Source organism: Rana temporaria, chromosome 7 (assembly GCF_905171775.1).
Source record: "Rana temporaria chromosome 7, aRanTem1.1, whole genome shotgun sequence".
In the NCBI taxonomy this organism is placed as follows: domain Eukaryota; kingdom Metazoa; phylum Chordata; class Amphibia; order Anura; family Ranidae; genus Rana; species Rana temporaria.
In genome coordinates this window covers 107,380,729-107,403,595 of record NC_053495.1, presented here as the reverse complement: position 1 = coordinate 107,403,595, position 22,867 = coordinate 107,380,729, and positions in this window count along the sequence as shown.

Genomic DNA, 22,867 nt, shown 5'->3' with positions numbered 1-22,867 from the left:
CGAATTAAGGTTTTATGTGCCGCCCACAGAGTGGTGGGGAAGATGTTATCAACATCATTGAGTAGAAAATATTCCTGAATGTCTTTTTCAATCTCACTGATGTGGAATAGATTGCTAAGGATTGAGGCGTTTCATCTCCAATTGAACCCTTGTTTTCAGGCCGTCGGTCTGTTTATTATCAGGAGAAGGAAGGAGTGGTCCGACCAGGCAGAGTCTTTAATGATTGCATTGTGAACAAGTTGGGTATGATTTTGCAGAATGAAAAAGTGATCTATTCTGGCAAAAATATTGTGGGGGCTAGAGTAGTGTGTGTAATCCCGAGCCCCACAGTTCATTTTCCTCCAGGCGTCGACCAAACCCTGTTGGTATATCTGTCTGGCTACATTAAGACTCTGTCGGGTGGGACGGACACCATCCTTACCCGGAGGACGGGATTTGTCCTTTGCTGAGTCAAACGCAATGATAGAGTCTCCGCTAGACATGTGCATTCCTTTTTGTCCGAATGCATTTTCGTCCGAATTTCAGGTATTTTCGTTATCGTTTTAACAAACGATAACGAAAGCGCAGAATTCGAATACTGAAACATCCGACATAAACAAATGCTTTATTTTTATTTTCGCTGCCACAACAGTTCGATATAGATAGGAGATTCGACATGACACTGACAATAACAATCTGTGTCTATCGAACCTGTGGTCCAAGATTATTCTACATAGAGAGAAAAGATTTAACATTATAGAGAGAAAAGATTCAACATTATAGAGACAAAAGATTAAACATTATAGAGAGAAAAGATAGCTGCTGGAATTGGGTGGGGGAAGTAAAATAAAAATAATGATGATGATGAATGTTATTGGCTGATTATAACCAAAGAGGAGGAGCAGTAAAATAGCTAGAACTAAGTACACACGTACAGCCAACTTACTTTCACTTATGATTGCTAGCAGAGAGAGACACACACACACTTAATCATTTCAGAAGACAGTCAATCTTAGCTGGTCCATTTGTCAGACAACCTGAATTATTTAGCAATTAAGTACAAATGGGTCACCACTATATCTGACACATTGTCGGATGCCGCCATTCTATTGCACTTGGAAAAACGAATGCGAAAGTCGAATGACTGTTGGGGTAGACAATTTAACATGAACGACAAAGATTCGACAAAACAGCAAAAAACATACAAATGTCGAATCTGTCATTGAAGGCTTATGGTGTCTGTCAAAAGTTCTAAGAGGATTTGACGGAGCCCATAGGCTATAGAAAAATTCTAATGTTGGTTGACTAGTAATAATAATTATTAAATATAATTATTACTAGTCATACAACATTAGAATTCTACTATAGCTAGCTTGTAGGCGGAACATTAGATGGGAAATGTACGATTGTGGCATCGAACAGTTTAGCTGCTCCGTCAAATCTTCTTTGAACATTCAACAGACACCATAAGCTTTCAATGACAGATTCTACCTTAATTAATTAGGGTTTTCAGACAAATGCAATTTTTAACAAAAAACAAAATCTATAAAAACAAATTTCGGGAGTAACTAAATACATTTATTTTTTGGACGAAAACAAAATTCCGAAACAAAATATTTCAGTGGGCACATGTCTAGTCTCCACCATAGAGGACCAGGCCTTCAAGCATAGGAGCTAGAGTGTGAAAGAGGGAGTGAAAAAATGTTGATTGGCCCTTATTAGGTGCGTAGTATAAGATGAGAGAGTAAAGCTGGTTATGAATGAGGCCCTTCACTAGTATAAATCTGCCATCAGGGTCCTTAAATTCTAATACCAGAGAGAGCTGGGTTTTGTGAGAAAAAAAACATGCCTACGCCTTTAGTCTTTCTATCCGAATTAGCAAGGTAGAACGTAGGAAATTTGGCATGTATGAAGCAGGGGTGGATCCAGAGTCTAATCTCGGGAGGGGCACTGCCAAAATGTATGCAGGCAATTTGTAGGAACAATGGCTGGTGTTGGCGCTTCAATCATCACGGCACCGTAGTTAATATGGGGTCAGGATGATTGAAGCACATAATTTCAATTATTACTGTGTGGGAGCAGCCAGGTGGAGGGGGGGACAGGGGGGGTTGCAGCCAGGTGGAGGGAAGGAAAAGGTGGTTGCAGCCAGGTGGAGGGAAGGAAAAGGCGGTTGCAGCCAGGTGGAAGGGAGGACAGGGTGGTTGCAGCCAGGAGGAAGGGAGGACAGAGGGGTTGCAGCCAGGAGGAAGGGAGGACAGGGGGTTGCAGCCAGGTGAAGGGGAGGACAGGGGGGTTGCAGCCAGGTGAAGGGGAGGATGGGGGGGTTGCAGTCAGGTGAAGGGGAGAATGGGGGGTTGCAGCCAGGTGAAGGGGAGGACAGGGGGGTTGCAGCCAGGTGGAAGGGAGGACAGGGGGGGTTGCAGCCAGGTGGAAGGGAGGATGGGGGGTTTCAGCCAGGTGGAAGGGAGGACAGGGGGGTTGCAGCCAGGTGAAGGTGAGGACAGGGAGGTTGCAGCCAGGTGAAGGTGAGGACAGGGGTGTTGCAGCCAGGTGAAGGGGAGGACAGGGGGGTTGAAGCCAAGTGAAGGGGAGGACAGGGGGGTTGCAGCCAGGTGGAAGGGAGGACAGGGGGGTTGCAGCCAGGTGAAGGGGAGGACAGAGGGGTTGCAGCCAGATGGAAGGGAGGACAGGGGGGTTGCAGCCAGGTGAAGGGGAGGACAGGGGGGTTGCAGCCAGGTGAAGGGGAGGACAGGAGGGTTGCAGCCAGGTGGTGGGGAGGACAGGGGGGTTGCAGCCAGGTGAAGGGGAGGACGGGGGGTTGCAGCCAGGTGGAAGGGAGGACAGGGGGGTTGCAGCAAGGTGGAAGGGAGGACGGGGGGTTGCAGCCAGGTGAAGGGGAGGACAGAGGGGTTGCAGCCAGGTGGAAGGGAGGACAGGGGGCTGCAGCCAGGTGAAGGGGAGATAAGTTCTTACCTTGGATGATAATGATGGAATCACTGGCTTCCTCCACCCTACAGCCTCATGGTCTCTCTTCTTCTCTCTTCCCCCCCTCCTGCTCGGCATGTTGGGGGCTGCAGTCCTCTCAGGGAATCATCCTGGGGCCTGCTGGTACTACATGTCCCATAATCCATTGCCTGGTGAATGAGAGTTACTGGGCTCAAGGAGGAGAGGGAGGGGTGGAAATCACCCGCAGCTGCAGCTCTGCCTGTGTCCCTTCACAGAGAGCCTGTCAGCAATGGCTGATGGGGTCGGCATCAGCACAGCCTGCAGTGCAAAGATTTTTTCGGGGGGGGCAATTGACATGCACAGCAAGGCAGTTTAAAAAGCCTGATTAAAAAAAAAAATTGTGACATGATTGTCTCGAGGGGGGGGGGGCAATTGCCCTGTCCCCCCCCCCCCTGGTTCTGCCGTTGGTATGAAGGACTGGGCAGAAGATTTGCGGAGGTGTTTTTCTTGAAGAAATAATATGTACATTTTTCGGTCATATTATTGGAATATTTTCCGGCGTTTAATAGGGGAGTTAATCACCTGCACATTGTGCGAGGCAAAATCGTGGTGGTGAGATCAGCCATGGAGCAGTTTAGGTGGATACGCCAGTGACCCCCAATCACCTACCTTCCATCTGATGGGTGGTCTGTAGGAGATATCTGCCATCGAGTCCATTAGAATACATTCCCGGGTGCTGCAGATGAGCGAGACCGCACACGTCACTGCAAAAAAAGGAGAATAAGTAAAGGGTGAAAAAGTCAAAGAGAGGAAAAGAGTAATGAGAGAAGAGAATAGGGTCCAGGGATATGGGGAAAATATGTTCACCATATCCCAAAATACAAAAATGGTGGGGGAGATCCTGACTAGGAGCAGGAAAAAAAACTCTGGCTCTGAGTACAGGAAGAGGAGCATAGGTGCCGCTCCGTGTACAGCACCCCCTAAAACATAGCCAACAGGTTTAAATAAACTAGGGTACATTCCCCACATCAATTATAACATGTCAATTCTTGGGGAAGGATAGGCACTGACAGAATCAAAAAGTGAGGGGTCAAAAAGATAAAAAAAGGGTTAATGCCAGAACAGTCTGTGGGGTGAATGAGGTGGTAACTTGGGGAACTCCAAGATAAATTGTTTTTGTGGGTTGGTGGCCAATGTATCGCTCAGTTACTGTAGGTGGGAAATAAGGGACCCGAATTCCCTCCATGGACGAGTGCCGCATACAGGACCCAGGAAGGTTTGGGTCATAAAGAGTCAAATATTCCCCCTACACCTGGAGTCCTAACATGACAGGAAGGGTGTGTTGCATTCCATTGAGTGATCCTGAACTTGGTGCAGTAAGATTCAGGGAGTTCCGGGAATGTTCCTGTACTGGACACACAAGAGGGTGTACCGCTGCTGAGGGAAACTGTAGTAGTGCACAGATTTCAGCAAGACAGGCCCAAGCCACAGGGTAGACAGGAGTTCCAAGGGAAAAGTCAGTTGATGAGTCTGGGTGGGCGTAAGAGCCTAAGGTGCCAGACGGGCCCATACCCAATAAAGGGATGAGAAGGGATACAATGGAGCAAATTTCCAGCTCATGTAGCAATTCCTTCCTTGGCTTTCTTGTGCTTAGGTTTCTGCTAGAAGGAGGACGACGTTTGGTCAGGCTGGAAGGAGATGATTGCATCGGGGAGGTTGGATCAGTGGGCAGGAGGCCCAGTTTCCGCAGCAAGAGTTCTCCGTCCGTAAGCGTAGAGAATCTGTAGGGCTTGCCATTAAATTCAAACTTCAGGCTCAAGTGGAAAAGCCACCAGTATTTAATATTCTTCTGTGTCAGAACCATCATAAGGGGTTTGAGTGCTCGCCTCTTCTGGATGGTGAAGGGGGAGATATCAGCATTAACTTGTACTGTATGTCCCATAAGTTGAATTTGTGGGGTGGTGCAAGCTCTTCTCATGACTTCTTCTTTAACATTGTAGTAATGAGGTTTCACCACAATGTCACGAGGTAGCCCATCAAGGTTGGGGGGGACCAAGGGCCCTATGGACCCAATGAAGTTCCAATTTGTGGGCTCGGATGTCAGGTATAAGGTTTTTGATTAGGGAGTGCACTGCTTCTGGTATGTTATGTTAGTGACAGTCTCTGGAAGACCTCTAATCCTAAAATTAAGACTTCTAGACCTATTTTCAAGGTCATCAATTTTGGCTATGGCCCCCTCCAACTGCTCAGGCAATTATTGGAAATTGTCAGTGCTTTGATTGACCCGATCAATTGTGGCGTCCATTTTATTTTCAATATTCTCAATGCGAGAGCCCAGGAGGTGAAGATCAGATTTAATGTCTGAGGGGGTTTTGGCAGCAGTCTGAGCAAGTCCCCTGTCAAGCATTTCTGCAAATATTGTGAAGAGCAAAGTCATATCATGGGGCTGTGAGGAGATTTGACCCATATCCTGTAAATGCACAACTGGCCTCGGTGAGTCAACGGGAGGTCAGCAGCTGGGGAAAGGGAAAACAAACAGGACAAGGAGAGGATGGATGGATCACAGGAGGAATTGGTACAGGTACCAGGTACAGATACAAGGCTCAGGGTTCAGGGTTCAGGTAACAGACAGGAACAGGATCAGGTACAGATACAGAGCTTCTCAGGGTCAGGGCGCAAGGAAAGGTACCAAGGCGAAGTATGAGTGTGTCTGCCGGGTATTTATACACATCTCCTGCAATCAGACTCAGGTGATGCCTGATTGCAGAAGATGATGACGCCCCAACACTGCCAGGAACCACCCGCTGGTGGACGCCAGTACTGCGGCCCAAAGATCACATAATACCACCACCAGGGGAAAGCTCCCCTGGCAGTTCCAGACTGCTGGTGGGCCACAGTACAGGCAGTGTCATCAGTGGATGGAACCTTCCCTGACAGTTTGTGATTAAACACAGCCAATCAGCTGACTTCAGCCAAACTAAATATCACAAGAAAAAATGTAACCTTAGCACCTATGGACAGCAGAAAAATATTCAACAATACACCAGATGCAGTAAAAATTTACTAAAAAGCAATAAGCAATATAAAAATCAATATCAGCTGTCAAACTAGTTTTGTGTCCAATCACAGCATGAGTTGGCAGGAGTTTGTGCATGGGTTCACCAAACCCAGAAGCAAGCATGTACATGTATGTTGCTCGGCCAGCCATTGCCACGTGCCTACAGCAAAACTACTGTGGGCGAGCGACAAGTAGTTAATGGTCCTGTAATGTGTTTTTTTTTAAATTGTTTCTTACTATGTTTTCCTGCCTCCTTGCAACATCTTCTGTGAGCTCCTTAACCTCTCATTTTCCCCCTCACGTCTGATTGTTTGAATTAAGCTGTGCATGTTAGGTACTGAGTTGTACAATTCTATTTGCACATTACACATTCCATATTCCCTAATCCATCTTGGGGAGTGAGGAAGAGAGAGTGGTTATGCTCCTAATTATAATGGGACTATGGAGACAGAACATAGCCAACCTCTAAGGCCCCGTACACATGAGGGGATCTCCGCTGGAAACGGTCCGCCGGACCGTTTCCAGCGGAGATTCCTCCTCCGGATTTTGATCCGATGGCTTGTACACACCATCGGATCAAAATCCGCGCGGAATACATCCGCGGTGACGTGTCGCGCCGACGCGGCGACGTGCGCGACGCTGGAAGGTAAGTACTTCCACGCATGCGTCGAATCATTACGACGCATGCGAGGGAGGGGAGCGGACGGATTGATCCGGTGAGTCTGTACAGACGACCGGATCAATCCGCTGGACAGGATTCAAGCGGATAGATTTATTAGCATGCTAAGAAATTTTTATCCTCTTGAAATCCGTCGGCTGGATTTTTATCCGCCGATAAATGTCCGCTCGGGCCTACACATGACCGGATCTATCTGCTGGAACTGATCTGCGGATAAATCCCAGCGGATAGATCCGGTTGTGTGTACGAGGCCTCACAGAAAGTTGGATCAGAGCAAAAAAAAGAAGGGATTTGGTGTAGGCTGAGAACAATGGAAGGCACTGTTTGAGTTAAGAATATATCCTTTTCAGTGTTTAGTGTCACCCTAAGTGTCCCCTTATGATGGTGTTCTATGCGATACCTTCACTAAATATGCCCTTTACACTGGTTCTTAGCATGCCCCCTTATGCAGGTTATCAGTGTACCCCCTTATGCCTGTGGTCACCGCGCCTGCTGACGCTGGTTTTCTGCATGCCCCCTTACATTGGGGGTCTGCATGCACCCTTAAACTGTTTTGAGTGTGTCCTCATGCTGGTGGTCACTGTGCCCACTTATGCTGATGTCTAGCATGCCCCCATACAATAATGATCAACATGTCCCATTACACTGATGACCAGCATGTGCCCTCACACTAGTGGTCAATGCTCAGTGATCAGTATTCAGTGTAACTCCTTACATTGACAGCCAGTGTTCAGTATGTTCACATTTCCAAAGTTTAAGTCTAGTTCCTAAAAGCAGGAAATTCAAGAGTTCTTGGGAAGAAAAACAGAAAGTTTTGCATAATTGCCAGGCCAGACTTCAGTTATACAACATGATACTATTACTGAGCCTGGGGTGTGTGTTAAACTTAAGACCTGCTAAATTCCTGAAGCAAGGAGGAAAGACACCAATGAGTAAGTGAAGAAAATTAATTAGTTAGGCATAATTGAGGAGTCCAGTCACATAATCACTCCAGTCACAGTGTTCTAATCCCAGAGCAAGGTGGTATTTCGAGGTTTTGTGATGTCTTTAGGAAAATTCACTAATTCACTAACTGGTTTGCAGTCATGTTGAAACAGGAAGGGGCCATCCCCAAACTGTTCCCACAAAATTGGGAGCATGAAATCATCCAAAATGCCTTGGTATGCTGACGCCTTAAAGAGGTTGTGAAGTTAAATGTTTTTAGGATGCATTAAGGTGAAAAAACATCCGACGGTACCGGCACCCCCTGAACCCCCGTTTTACTTACCTGACCCCTCGAAAGTCCCGCGCACATCCACATGATCCTCTTCAGTTCCCAGTCTGGCCGTTGATTGGCTAGGCTGGACGGATTGATAGCAGCGCAGCCACTGGCTGGTGCTGCTGTCCATTACAGTGGATGACGCGGCGTGCCAGGGGGCGGGGCCGAGTGATGCGGTCGGCGGCTATGCCTGACTGAATCAGGCGCATAGATACGACGCCGCACATTCGGACTTACGACGGCGTATCTGGAGATACGCCGTCGTAAGTCTTTGAGAATCTGGGCCCATAACTTTAGTGTAAACCAAAAATATGTAGCAGAATACATATTGGCCTAAATTTATAAAGAAATTGATATTGATTTTTTTTACTGGATGTGGTTTAAAATATTAGTAGTAAAAAATAGTAAAAAATATTGTTTTATTTTGTTTATAGCGCAAAAAATAACAACCGCATTACCAAAAGAAAGCTCTATCTGTGGGGAAAAATTACATACATTTAGGTACAGCGTCATGTGACCATGCAATTGGCAGTTAAAATAGCGCACTGCCGTATCACAAAAAATTGCCTGGTCATGAAAGGGGGTAAAACATACATGTGGAGTGGTCAAAGTAGAACTAAAGGCAAAACTTTTTTTTTTTTTTTATTCGGGCTAAGTATGGGAGAGTTATAACCTGAAGTACATAGAAAATGACATGAAGTACATGAAAACAGCATAAATAACACATTTCTGGATGCTGAAACCCATACTTAGGTTTTTTTCACACAAAAAAAAAAACAACATAGTATAATGTATAAAGAAAAGGCAGCACACCAAACAGCCCAGTGATTAACCAATTGTTTGTATTATTTATTCATATATAATTTAGTTAACAACATACATAAAATAGAACTCACCATGTAGACCATGAAACTAGACATAATAAAATCTTGATGCATAGTACAGCAGAGCATAAACCAGGATGATGAGATTCTCAGTACCAATAATTGAACATAAAGATAGTAGCAGAAAGGTACCTGAGATAACATAGTTTACTAGTATGTGAACACCTGAAAATCAGGTGGATAGGAAGTGACATCACAGTGATGTCATTTCCAGTACTGGAAGTGATGTCACAGAAGAAGAGGCAAGTTTATGATTTCAGTTACATTTAAAACACTCAGGGTGTCTTTTTAGGAACAGGTGGATCTGACTTGGGAAAGGGATTTTCCTCTATATGTCGCCAGTCTCCTTCACCTCTATTTTGGTTTCCAGAATCCCCTCCATCCTGACACTGGTTTTTACACTTCACTCTACATCAGGATTTTCTTGTGTACTATTTCATGGTCTTTGTGAGTTCTGATTTGTGTATGTTGTTAACTGTGGTGCTTTTCATTTATACATTGGGGTATAACCTTTTTCGGCTTTTTTTTTTTGCCACCTGTATCGAGAGGGGAGATTTACCTTCACTTCTTGTCCTATGACCAAAACAGGAAGTGAGAGGAAATCCCTCCAAAGTGAGATAATCCCTGGTTGTCACCAGGATAACCATAACTAGTGTCTGCAATGGAAGCTTCCCCTCTATTCCCGCTCTGTTGACAAACCCAAAATGCTGCATTTTCTTTCACTTTCACTCTTAAAGGGGTTGTAAAGGATTTTTTTTTTCCCTAAATAGCTTACTTTACCTTAGGGCAGTCCTCCTTCACTTACCTCATCCTTCGATTTTGCTTTTAAATGTCCTTATTTCTTCTGAGAAATGCTCACTTCCTGTTCTTCTGTCTGTAACTCAACACCGTAATGCAAGGCTTTCTTCCTGGTGTGGAGAAAGCCTCTTGAGGGGGGAGGGGGCGAGCAGGAGGGTCAGGACGCCCACTAACACTAAGCTCCTTTCTCTATCTGCAAAGTAGAGTGTGTCCTGACTTGCCTGCTCGCCCCCTCCCCCCTCAAGAGGCTTTCTCCACACCAGGGAGAAATCCTTGCATTACGGTGTTGAGTTACAGACAGAAGAACAGGAAGTGAGCATTTCTCAGAAGAAATAAGGACATTTAAAAGCAAAATCCAAGGATGAGGTAAGTAAAGGAGGACTGCACTAAGGTAAAGGAAGCTATTTAGGGAAAAAAAATTCCTTTACAACCCCTTTAAGGCCTGTACACACAATCTGATTTTCTGACAGGAATTTTGTGATGAAAGGCTGTTGTCGGAAAATCCAACCGTTTGTACGCTCCATCGGACAATTGTTGTTGGATTTTCCACCAACAAATGTTGGATAGCATGCTTTAAAATTGTCCGCCAACAATAGGGGCCTGATTTACCAAGCCTTTACTCCATGACTCATGGAGTAAAAGCAGGAGTAGCAGCCGTTTGGCCATTTACTAAAGAAATACGCTGCTAGTGCAGTGTATTTCCCTAGTTACTAATGTGCTCCGTGCGCCCAGGAGAGGGTGCATTGTGCACCAGTACAGACCTGGCGCACGGCACATTAAACTGTAAATTGCGGGGGTTTGGGCGGGAGTTTATTAGGGGGGGAGGTGGGGGGATGCAGGGGAAGTGAAGTGACATGTGTTTTAAAGTGTTTGGCGGGCCGAATTGAAAGGCAAAGTGTTTTTTGAAAACAGATCCCCGTACGCTTGCACAGTGCGCCTGAACCTCGGGAGGTTCATTTGCATACTGGGCATGCGCAGAGAGAAAAGTCAGGGATTCCCGTGCGCCTTGTCAGTACGCCGTGAAAATCTTGGTAAATACCAAGCGGCGTACCCGTGAATGCGCTGAGTGACGCGGCGCACGGGAATCTCCGAGCTGTTTTCAGCCCTGAAGGGGAACTCCGCGCCAAATTTCAAACTTGAAATCGGCGCGGGTCCCCCTTCAGGGCTACATTAGGCTCTTAGGCTTGGTCCGGAACGTGAGGGGTTAAACCCGCGCCGATTCGGCGCGGGGGTCCCCCCCAGATCCAAACCAAGCCCTCATCCCAAGCACGCAGTCTGGCCCGGACAGGAATGGGGGTGGGGACGAGCGAGCGGCCCCCCCCCTTCTGAGCCGTACCAGACCGCATGCCCTCAACATGGGGGAGTGTGTGCTGTGGGGGAGGGGGGCACTGCCCCCCCACCCCAAAGCACTCTTGCCCCCATGTCGATAGGGACAAGAGCCTCTTCCCGACAACCCTTGCCATTGGTTGTCGGGGTATGCGGGCGGGGCTAATTGGAATCTGCGAGCTCCCTTTAATAAGGGGGCCCCCAGATGCCGGCCCCCCACCCTATGTGAATGAGTATGGGGTACATCGTACCTCTACCCATTCACATGGGGGAAATGTAAAGTAAAAAAAACACACCACACAGAATAAAATATTTTATTAATCTGCTCCGGAGCCCCCCCTTTCTTCTTTAGCTCTCTTAGAAGGGGGGGTTTCTTCTCTCCCGATCTTCCGCCGGGACCCTGGGCTTCGGTGATTTCTGCCGGGGGAGGGCGCCATCCCTCGGTCCTCTCCGGAGCCTTCCGCCGGATGCCCCCACCCCATTTAAGCTCTTTTTCATTAGGGAGGGGCATCCGGACTTCGGGGTCTTCTGCCGGGGGATGGCGCCTATCCCCCGGTCTTTCCGGTGCCTTCCGCCAGGGTTCCGGTCTTCCTGGTCTTCTGCCGGGGGTGCGCCAACTCCCAGGTCTTTTCTCTTCTGTCTTCTCTGCTCCCTCTTCTGCCTGGCTCCCCCGCGGAGCCAGGGCTTTCTTCCGTCTTCTTTCTTCTCTCTTCCTTCTTCTGCCTGTCTCCTCCGGGAGCCCAGGGCTTGTCTCCGCTGTCTTCTCCCTTCTCTTCCATTCGATGTTGACACGACGAGGTCCGGCGCTGGAATGCCGTCTGAGCAGTGGGCATGGACTTATATAGGGCAATGCCACCATGTGACCTCAACCCATGTGACATCACATTCCCATCATGCCCAGGGAATGTGATGTCACATGGGTTGAGGTCACATGGTGGCATTACCCTATATAAGTCCATGCCCGCCGCTGACACGGCATGTCAGCGCGGAACCTCGTCGTGTCAACATCCAATGGAAGAGAAGGAAGAAGACAGCGGAGACAAGCCCTGTGCTCCGCGGAGGAGACAGGCAGAAGAAGGAAGAGAGAAGAAAGAAGACGGAAGAAAGCCCTGGCTCCGCGGGGGAGCCAGGCAGAAGAGGGAGCAGAGAAGACAGAAGAGAAAAGACCGGGGAGTTGGCGCACCCCCGGCAGAAGACCAGGAAGACCGGAACCCTGGCGGAAGGCACCGGAAAGACCAGGGGATAGGCGCCATCCCCCGGCAGAAGACCCCGAAGTCCGGATGCCCCTCCCTAATGAAAAAGAGCTTAAATGGGGTGGGGGCATCCGGCGGAAGGCTCCGGAGAGGACCGAGGGATGGCGCCCTCCCCCGGCAGAAATCACCGAAGCCCAGGGTCCCGGCGGAAGATCGGGAGAGAAGAAACCCCCCTTCTAAGAGAGCTAAAGAAGAAAGGGGGGGCTCCGGAGCAGATTAATAAAATATTTTATTCTGTGTGGTGTGTTTTTTTTACTTTACATTTCCCCCATGTGAATGGGTAGAGGTACGATGTACCCCATACTCATTCACATAGGGTGGGGGGCCGGAATCTGGGGACCCCTTTATTAAAGGGGTCTCTCAGATTCTGATAAGCTCTCCGCCCGCATACCCCGACAACCAACGGCCAGGGTTGTCGGGAAGAGGCTCTTGTCCCTATCGACATGGGGGCAAGAGTGCTTTGGGGTGGGGGGGCAGTGCCCCCCTCCCCCACAGCACACACTCCCCCATGTTGAGGGCATGTGGTCTGGTATGGCTCAGGAGGGAGGTGGGCGCTCGCTCGTCCCCACCCCCATTCCTGTCTGACCAGACTGCGTGCCTGGGATAAGGGCTTGGTTTGGATCTTGGGGGGGACCCCACGCTATTTTTTTTGCGCGGGTTTAACCCCTTATGTTCCAGACCAAGCCTAAGAGCCTGGCATGCACCTGGAGGGAACCCACCTTATTTTTTTTTGGGGGGTCTGGAGTTCCCCTTCATGAACAGCGATCTGTCATTTACACATGTCAGTCCCCCCCCCCCTACAGTTAGAACACACCCAGGGAACATATTTAACCCCTCCCTCGCACCTAGTGTTAACCCCTTCCCTGCCAGTGGCATTTTTTGAGTAAGCAATGCATTTTTTACAGCACTGATCGCTAGAAAAATGCCAATGGTTCCAAAAAAGTGTTCGATGTGTCCGCCATAATGTCGCAGTACCGATAAAAATCGCTGATCGCCCCAATAACTAGTTAAAACAACAAAAAAAAAAAATTTGTAGACGCTATAACTTTTGCAAAAACCAAACACTAAACGCTATTTGCGATTTTTTGGAACCAAAAAGATGTAGAATACGTATCGGCCTAAACTGAGGGGTTTTTTAGTTTTTTGAATATATATTTTTGGGGATATTTATTATAGCAAAAAGTAAAAATAATTTTTACATATGTGGGCGGGACTTACGCAAGTCCCGCCCACATATATAAACATCGTTCAAACCACACATGTGAGGTATTGACGCGTGCGTTAGAGCGAGAGCAATACTTTTACCACTAGACCTTCTTTGTAACTATAAACTGGTGACCTGGAAAAAAAAGAAAAAGGTCGCCTATGGGGATATTCACGGAATTCATTTTGGCCCCATTGCAGGAGTGTTTCCAATAGTAAAGCGTGACATGTAAGGTATCTATTTACTCAGTGTAACATCATCTTTCACATTATCCCCAAAAATTGGGCTCACTTTTGTGTTTTGTTAATTTTTAACCACTTGAGCCCGGACCATATTTCTGGTCAATGACCGGGCAAGTTTTTGTGATTCGGCACGGCGTCGCTTTAACTGACAATTGCGCAGTCGTGCGACGTGGCTCCCAAACAAAATTGGCAACCTTTTTTTTCACACAAATAGATTATTAAATGTGCGTGTTTACTTCTGTCTTTAACACCTCCCCTTCAGGCTGGAAAGCATCAGATCAGGGGAAACAAAAAAAAAAAAAGCTCTCATTCCATTGCAGCTTGGTTCCTACATGTGTGATGAACTGAGCATGCTCAAACACTTAGAAAAAAAATATCCTTTCTTTTTAAAAGGTGAAAAACACTCATTGGATGCTCATAGAGCGTGGTTTGGATTAATTGCAGGTGTGCCCAATTACAAGCTCACCCAAACTAGAGACTGCAATTTGTTCATGTGATTTCAATTGCTTCATTACTAGCACTGTTATAAAAAGCTTGGATCGATCAGTCCTCAGCTGCCCTCAGAAGGGGCAGGCTGGCAGAAATGCTGTTGCTAAACACAAATGTGGTTTGTTGCATGGGTTTTGTTTTATTTTGCCAATGGTTTTGGTTTGTTTTTAAATGATGTTCACTTTGATGTATTTGTCTATGTGGCCTTATTTTATGAAAAATGTGTAAAGCTATGGTTATTTAGAATTTTGAAATGTATTTTTGTTTGTTTGTCTTTTTTTGCTTTCCTTGTTTTGTTGACCAATAAAAATTACTTTAAAATTGTTAAGTTTGTCTTTTGTTACTTTTTCATGCTACATATGTTGACAGCTGCAGCTGAACTAGGTTTGGGCCTAACAAATTATGTGTGATTTTTGTCTAAGCTTCTTTCCTGGTGTGTAATCATGAAATGTTTGCCATGTTTATTCTCCATGACTTTAAAGACAAAAACTGCTAAGTATTTTATTTATTCTGCAGTGGTCCTCAGCCCTCAAGTACCCCCGACAGGACATGTTTTGGGGATTTCTCTTATCAAGAATTGCTGTCCAGACTGTATTTTAAAGCACATGTGCAAGATGAAGGAAAACCTGCAAACATGGCCTGTGGGGGGGGTTTGCTATTGGTGGACAGGCTTGACGTGCTGATTTACAGCACTGTGCTTAAATCTAGCGCAAGGCAATCCTATTCAAATTGTGGGTGTTTGAGGGAAGCCAAGTGAGTGTTAGAACCCCTGCTTTGTGTTTTTTTATTTTTGTGTTGAGCTTTGTGTCCCTTTTCTTAAAATTGGCTTCACTTCCTGTCACACAGCTGAACAGGAAGTGAGGTTAAAACCCTACCAGTGTCATTTCTTGGGGACACAGGTCAATCTAACTAGTGTCCCCATTAAGCAAATTGCACTCCAGCACTGCTGTGTACACCCCAAATCATGGGTCTTCAAACTACGGCCCTCCAGTTGTTCAGGAACTACAATTCCCATCATGCCTAGTCATGTCTGTGAATGTCAGTGCATTACAAGGCCTCATGGGATGTGTAGTTCTAAAACAGCTGGAGGGCCGTAGTTTGAGGATCCCTGCCCCAAATGATTATTTAGTTTGGGGTTTAGTAAAGGCAAAGCCACTCTGCAGTACATAGTTGCTGAAAATCAGAGAGGAAGCACTGATGGTTTTAACATCCAATCCTGTAGAAGCAAAGTTGTTTTGTTTTCTTTCTTCCTTGCTTTGCACTTGTAGTGCAAAGTGGATTTGCCTTTAGTCAATGGACCCCAAAGTCCAAGATCCCTAATAATTTGGGGTGTACACAGCAAAATGCTAGAGTGCAATTTACATAATGGGAAACTATTTAGATTGATCTGTGTCCCCAAGAAAAGATATTAGTAAGGTTTTACCCTCACTTCCTGTTTGGCTATGTGACAGGAAGTGAATGAATTAGAAAGGGTGAAGACACCTCACAAATGTTGTCACTATCAGGGGTGCAGACATCCCCAAAAAATGAGCAGATAATACTTATTTGCAAATTAATAATTTTTTAGTTAACATTGGGTGGGGTGCTCTAACGCACACATTCCTACATATTAGCAACGCTCTATCCTGGCCTATTGGCATGGTTATATTTTCTTAGGGCTCTCAATAAAACTCTATGAAATTTGTGCTTAAACTAGAACCAGGGGCGGACTGACAACTCATGTGGCCCCTGGGCAATAGAAGATTATGGGGCCCCTCTGGCTTACAGATGACCACCACGCCAGGAGGTAGTGCAGAGGCGGGCAGCTAAAATCTTGGGATATTCACATTAAAAGCATGTCATTTTCGGACATATCAGGGACAGATGTAAAAAAAACACAGATTTTTACATACTGTCCCTGGTTTTACTGAGCCTGGCAACCCGGATGGGGCCCCCTAGTGGCATGGGGCCCTCGGGCAGTGCCCGAGTGACTCAATGGTCAGTCCGCCCCTGACAAGAACTATAATCAACAAGTTTTATTTTCTTTAATTTTGGATAGAGTGAGGGAGGGTTATAGGCCCTGTCAGTTTATCTGTGTCCAATTGGGGAGATTTGCCTTCACTTCCTGCCCCATAGCCAAACAGGAAGTGAGAGAAAAACTATGCAAATTAACCACTTCCCGCCCAGCCTATGGCCGATTTACGTCCGGGAAGTGGTTACACAATCCTGACAGGACGTCCTGCAGGATTTCATGCCGCACGCGCCTGTGGGGGCACGCAGCGCGGCGATCGGTGATGCGGGGTGTCAGTCTGACACCCTGCATCTCCGATCTCGGTAAAGAGTCTCTCACGGAGACGGAGACTCTTTACCACGTGATCAGCCGTGTCCAATCACGGCTGATCACGATGTAAACAGGAAGAGCCATCGATGGCTCTTCCTCACTCGCGTCTGACAGACGCAAGTATAGGAGAGCCGATCGGCGGCTCTCCTGACAGGGGGCGTTCGCGCTGATTGTTTATCAGCGCAGCCCCCCCTCGGATCACCACACTGGACCACCAGGGATGCCTACCCTGGACCACCAGGGTGTGCAAAAACAAAAAAAATATAGAACAAAAAAACAAAAAGCAATAAAAAATAAGAAAAAAGATGCCAATCAGTGCCCACAAATGGGCACTGACTGGGAAAATCAGTGCCACCCCACAGTGTCCATCAGTGCCACCCCACAGTGCCCATCCATGCACAGTGCCCACCTATCAGTGCCCACCTGTGCCACCCATAAGTATCCATCAGTGCCACCCATAAGTGCCGCCCATCTGTGCCGCCCATGAGTGCCCATCAGTGCCGCCTATGAGTGCCCATCAGTGCCGCATAGCAGCGCCGCCAATCAATGCCACCTCATCTGTGCCCGTCAGTACTACCTCATCGATGTCCATCAGTGCCATCTCATCGGTGCCCATCAGTGCCGCCATATCAGTGCCCGTAATTGAAAGAGAAAAACTTATTTACAAAAAAATTAACCTAAAAAAATAAAAAAGTTTTTTTGTTTCAAAATTTGCAGTCTTTTTTTAGTTGTTGCGCAAAAAAAAAAACCCGCAGAGGTGATCAAATAACAACAAAAGAAAGCTCTATTTGTGGGGAAAAAAGGACGCCAATTTTGTTTGGGTACAGTGTTGTATGACCGCGCAATTGCCATTCAAAGTGCGACAGTGTTGAAAGCTGAAAATTGGCTTGGGCGGGAAGGTGCGTAAGTGCCTGGTATGGAAGTGGTTAAGGGAATCCAGTGCCCCCCCAGAACTAGTGTGTGGGTCCCCTGAAAATTACTGGGCGGGGTTATACAAAAACAGGGTGTGACCTTGACAGGAAGGGGTGGGTCATTTTTCTATTAGGAGGTGCAGATATGTAGTCAGGCCTAGGGCAGAACCAAACCTAAATATACTACTGCATATTAGGGCTTATTTAGACCGGAACCGATTTACAGCGTGTTTTTATATTGTGGGAGGAAACCCACGCAGGCACAGGGAGAACATGCAAACTCTATGCAGATGCTGTCACGGGCGGGATTCGAACCAACGACTCTTTTGCTGCTAGGTCAAAGTGCTATACACTACACCACTGTGGTGAACGAACATGATTGCAGCTGAAAGCATGAGATCTTTTATTTTTTTTTTCAATACCATGCTTTCCAGCCTTATTGACCCCGCCTCTCTCCATAAAGAGGACCTGTCACACACTAGTCCTATTACAAGGGATGTTTACATTCCTTGTAATAGGAAGAAAACTGATCATTTTTTTTTTTTTTTTAATTTCAGTGTAAAAAATTATAAAACTAAATAAAAATAAATAAGAAAACCCAAAAAAAATTTTTAAAGCGCCCCGTCCCGACGAGCTCGCGCACAGAAGCAAACGCATACGCGAGTAGCGCCCGCATATGAAAACGGTATTCAAACCACACAAGTGAGGTATCGCCGCGATCGTTAGAGTGAGAGCAATAATTCTAGCCCTAGACCTACTCTGCAACTCAAAAAATGCAACCTGTAGAATTTTTTAAACGTCGCCTATTGAGATTTTTAAAGGGTAAAAGTTTGACGCCATGCCACTAGCGGGCGCAATTTTTAAGCGTGACATGTTGGGTATCATTTTACTCGGCGTAACATTATCTTTCACAATATATAAAAAAATTGGGCAAAATGTATTGTTGTCTTATTTTTTAATTCAAAAAAGTGATTTTTATCCAAAAAAAGTGCGCTTGTAAGACCGCTGCGCAAATACGGTGTGACAAAAAGTATTGCAATGACTGCCATTTTATTCCCTAGGATGTCTGCTAAAAAAAAATATATAATGTTTGGGGGTTCTGATTAATTTTCTAGCAAAAAAATTTTGATTTTCACATGAAGGAGAGAAGTGCCAGAATTAACCCGGTGGGCAAGTGGTTAAAGTACTCATGGCTATAAAGAATAGAGTCATTGCTCATTAACCAGTTCCCGACCACCGCATGTACATATACGTCCACAATATGGCACGTACAGGCACATGGGCGTATAGGTACGTCCCCGCCTTACCTCGGTTCGGGGGTCCGATCGGGACCCCCTCCGGTACATGCGGCGGCCGGGAACGGTGTACGGGAGGTCCGGGAGGAGGGGGCGGCTATTGGTTTCCAGCCGTCCCCTCTCGATCTCCCTCGGCGAATGAGATTGCAGCAGAGCCCTCCCTGCCTGTGTAACTGTAAACACAGGCAGGGAGGAAGTGACGTTTTCTCCCCTCTGGCGGTCTTTTCGTTTGATTCCAGAGGAGAGAAGACGTCAGTACTGTGAGTTGCACCAACAGCACACTGACACAGCACACATAGGCACATAACCCCCCCGATCACCCCCCCAGCACCCCCAGATCACCCCCTGTCACAGTGTCACTGATTGCAGTGATCATTTATTTTCTGATCACTGCTTTTAGTGTCAGTGTGACAGAAAAAAGTGTCAGGGCAGTTAGGTTTAGGCCCCTTTAGGTCCAGGGTAGCCCCCTACCCCCCCCCCCAATAAAGGTTTAACCCCTGATTGCCCCTAAAGTTAACCCTTTCACCCCTATTGCCAGTGTCACTAAGCGATCGGTTTCTGATCGCTGTATTAGTGTCACTGTTGCCGCTAGGCAGTTAGTTTTTTTTGAGGTTCGCCGCCAGGTTTATATAGCGTTAGGTACCCCCATAAATAAAGGTTTTAACCCCTGATTGCCCCTAGAGTTAACCCTTTCACCCCTATTGCCAGTGTCACTAAGCGATCGGTTTCTGATCGCTGTATTAGTGTCACTGTTGCCGCTAGGCAGTTAGTTTTTTTTGAGGTTCGCCGCCAGGTTTATATAGCGTTAGGTACCCCCATAAATAAAGGTTTTAACCCCTGATTGCCCCTAGAGTTAACCCTTTCACCCCTATTGCCAGTGTCACTAAGCGATCGGTTTCTGATCGCTGTATTAGTGTCACTGTTGCCGCTAGGCAGTTAGTTTTTTTTGAGGTTCGCCGCCAGGTTTATATAGCGTTAGGTACCCCCATAAATAAAGGTTTTAACCCCTGATTGCCCCTAGAGTTAACCCTTTCACCCCTATTGCCAGTGTCACTAAGCGATCGGTTTCTGATCGCTGTATTAGTGTCACTGTTGCCGCTAGGCAGTTAGTTTTTTTTGAGGTTCGCCGCCAGGTTTATATAGCGTTAGGTACCCCCATAAATAAAGGTTTTAACCCCTGATTGCCCCTAGAGTTAACCCTTTCACCACTGATCACTGTATAAGTGTCACTGGTGACGTGGTTAGCCAGTTAGTTATTTAGTTATTTTAGGTTCGCCACCAGGTTTTTAGAAAGCGTTAGGTACCCCCATATATTACCGAATAAAGGTTTTAACCCCCTGATTGCCCCCTAGTTAACCCTTTCACCAGTGATCACCGTATAAGTGTTACGGTTGACGCTGGTTGGTTAGTTTGCTGTTTATAGCATCAGAGCACCCGCCGTATATAACCCAATAGGTTTAACCCCCTGATCACCCGGCGGGTGATATAAATTTAATTTTAGCGCCAGTCAGGGTCTGCGTCACCCCAGGCAGCGTTAGGTTAGAGCCAGTACCGCTTACACCCACTCGCTAAGCATACACCCCCCTTAGTGGTATAGGATCTGAACGGATCGATACCTGATCTGATCAGATCTATACTAGCGTACCCAGCAGTTTAGGGTACCCAAAAACGCATTGTTAGCGGAATCAGCCCAGATACCCGCTAGCACCTGCGTTTTCCCCCTCTGCCCAGCCCAACCCACCCAAGTGCAGTATCGATCGATCACTGTCACTTACAAAACACAAGACACATAACTGCAGCGTTTGCAGAGACAGGCCTGATCCCTGCGATCGCTTACAGTTTTTTTTTAAGCGTTTTCTACATTTGCTTTTCTATAGTCAGGTGCTTTTTTTACCTGTGAATCCTTACCATTGTACCACTAAATTTAGAGTCCAAAATGGCAAACCGAAGGTACAATGATAAGCAGGCCTTGGAGTTCATGTGCATGTCAGATAGTGAAGAGGAGGAGGTCACGCATCTGACAGATTCTGGCTCAGAATATGAACCCATTTACGACAGCGGCTCCATGTCAGATAGCTCGCACGACGAAGTTGAGGTCCCTGCTAAGGCCAGGCGTACCCGATCCCATTCTGATGTTGTTGAGCAGCAAGAACCGCAGGACCCTCGTATGGAGCAGAGATCCAGTACTAGCGCCGCTATTCCTTCTGGTGAATTGGCAAGCACCAGCGGCCTAGTACACCCTGGTCGTTTATCCAGCACTGCAGTAACACTTGGTGACGTGGCGAGTCCCATAAGTGCAGTTGAAGCTGGCGATGTGGCAAGCACAAGTAGTGTCCCGCTGCCACCAAGAAAAAGACAGAGACAGGCCCGTCGTGCCCATAGTGCCCTTCCTGTAGAATTTGCCTATCCTGATTGGGTCCCCACCACTTCTACAGCACCTGTACTTCCCCCATTCACTGGCCAACCCGGTATTCAGGTGGATACAGCGAACTTTATGTCACTTGATTTTTATTCGCTGTATTTCACGGAAGATCTCTATAGATCTATTGTGGACCAGACTAATTTATATGCTGGTACTTACATCGCCGCTAACCCCCAGTCTCGCCTTGCCAAAGAATGGAAACCTCTCGAGGTTTCCGAATTTAAGACCTTTCTGGGCCTTACCCTCAACATGGGCATACACAAATTTCCGTCATTGCGGATGTATTGGTCCACACATCCCATTGACCATATGTACATTTTCTCTGCTCACATGGCCAGGAGACGATACGAGGCGATCCTGCGGTTCCTGCATTTCAGTGACAATGCACTTTGTCGTCCACGTGGAGACCCTGAATTTGACCGGCTCTACAAAATTCGGCCCCTCGTAAACCATTTCAACGAACGTTTTGCAGCCTTGTTTAATCCCCAGCAGGTTGTATGCGTTGATGAGTCCCTGATTAAATTTGCTGGCCGCTTGTCTTTCAAACAGTTCCTTCCCAGCAAGCGTGCCAGATACGGGGTCAAGCTCTATAAGCTCTGTGACAGGGCCACAGGCTACACATGGAGCTTTAGGGTTTACGAGGGAAAAGATAGTCAGGTAGAGCCGGAAGGATGCCCAGATTACATGGGGAGCGCTGGCAAGATTGTTTGGGACTTGGTGTCACCCTTATTCGGAAAGGGGTACCATTTGTATGTGGACAATTTTTACAGCAGCGTGCCACTTTTTAGCCACTTATTTGATCAACAGATTGGAGCATGTGGCACCGTGCGACCTAATCGCCGGGGCTTCCCCCAGCGGCTTGTAGATGCCCGTGTTAGGCCGGGGGCGAGAGCCTGCTGCAGATGTAAAAATTTGCTCGCTGTGAAGTGGCGGGACAATAGGAATGTTTTCGTTCTTACCACCCTTCACGCAGACACGACAGTCCAAATTCGTACGGCGACTGGTGTTGTGGAGAAACCCCTCTGTGTCCACGAATATAACCTTAATATGGGAGGGGTGGACCTCAACGACCAGTTGATGGCGCCGTATCATATTGCCCGTAAGACGAGACGCTGGTACAAAAAAGTGTCTCTACATTTATTTCAATTGGCTCTACTGAATGCTCATGTCGTATACAGAGCTTCAGGACGGAATGAATCCTTCCTTCAATTCCAGAGGGATATCATCACAGAACTCCTGTATCCAGGCGGTATTGTACCTCACCATCTCCTACCAAATGCAGTAAGCCGACTGCATGAGAGGCATTTTTCTTATGTCCTCCCGAGTACCCCTACCCAACGAGCCCCCCAAAGAAAATGTCGTGTCTGTACCAAGCGCGGATTTAGGCGTGACACCCGTTATTTTTGTCCCAAATGTCCTGGCAATCCTGGTCTTTGTATTGGTGAATGTTTTGAACGCTTCCACACACACGTTAATTATTAGTGTAGGGTGAAACATTTCACAGGCTAGGCACACTCACACAGGGTCTCCCAAGATGCCATCGCATTTTGAGAGACCCAAACCTGGAACCGAAAAGTTGAAGTTACAGTTCACAGTTACAAAAAAAAGTGTTAAAAAAAAAAAAAAAAAAAAAGTAAAAAATAAAAACACACAAAAAAATATAAAATAAAAAAACCAAAAATAGTTGTCGTTTTATTGTTCTCTCCCTCTCTATTCTCTCTCTATTGTTCTGCTCTTTTTTACTGTATTCTATTCTGCAAAGTTTTATTGTTGTTATGTTTTTTCATGCTTGCTTTTCAGGTA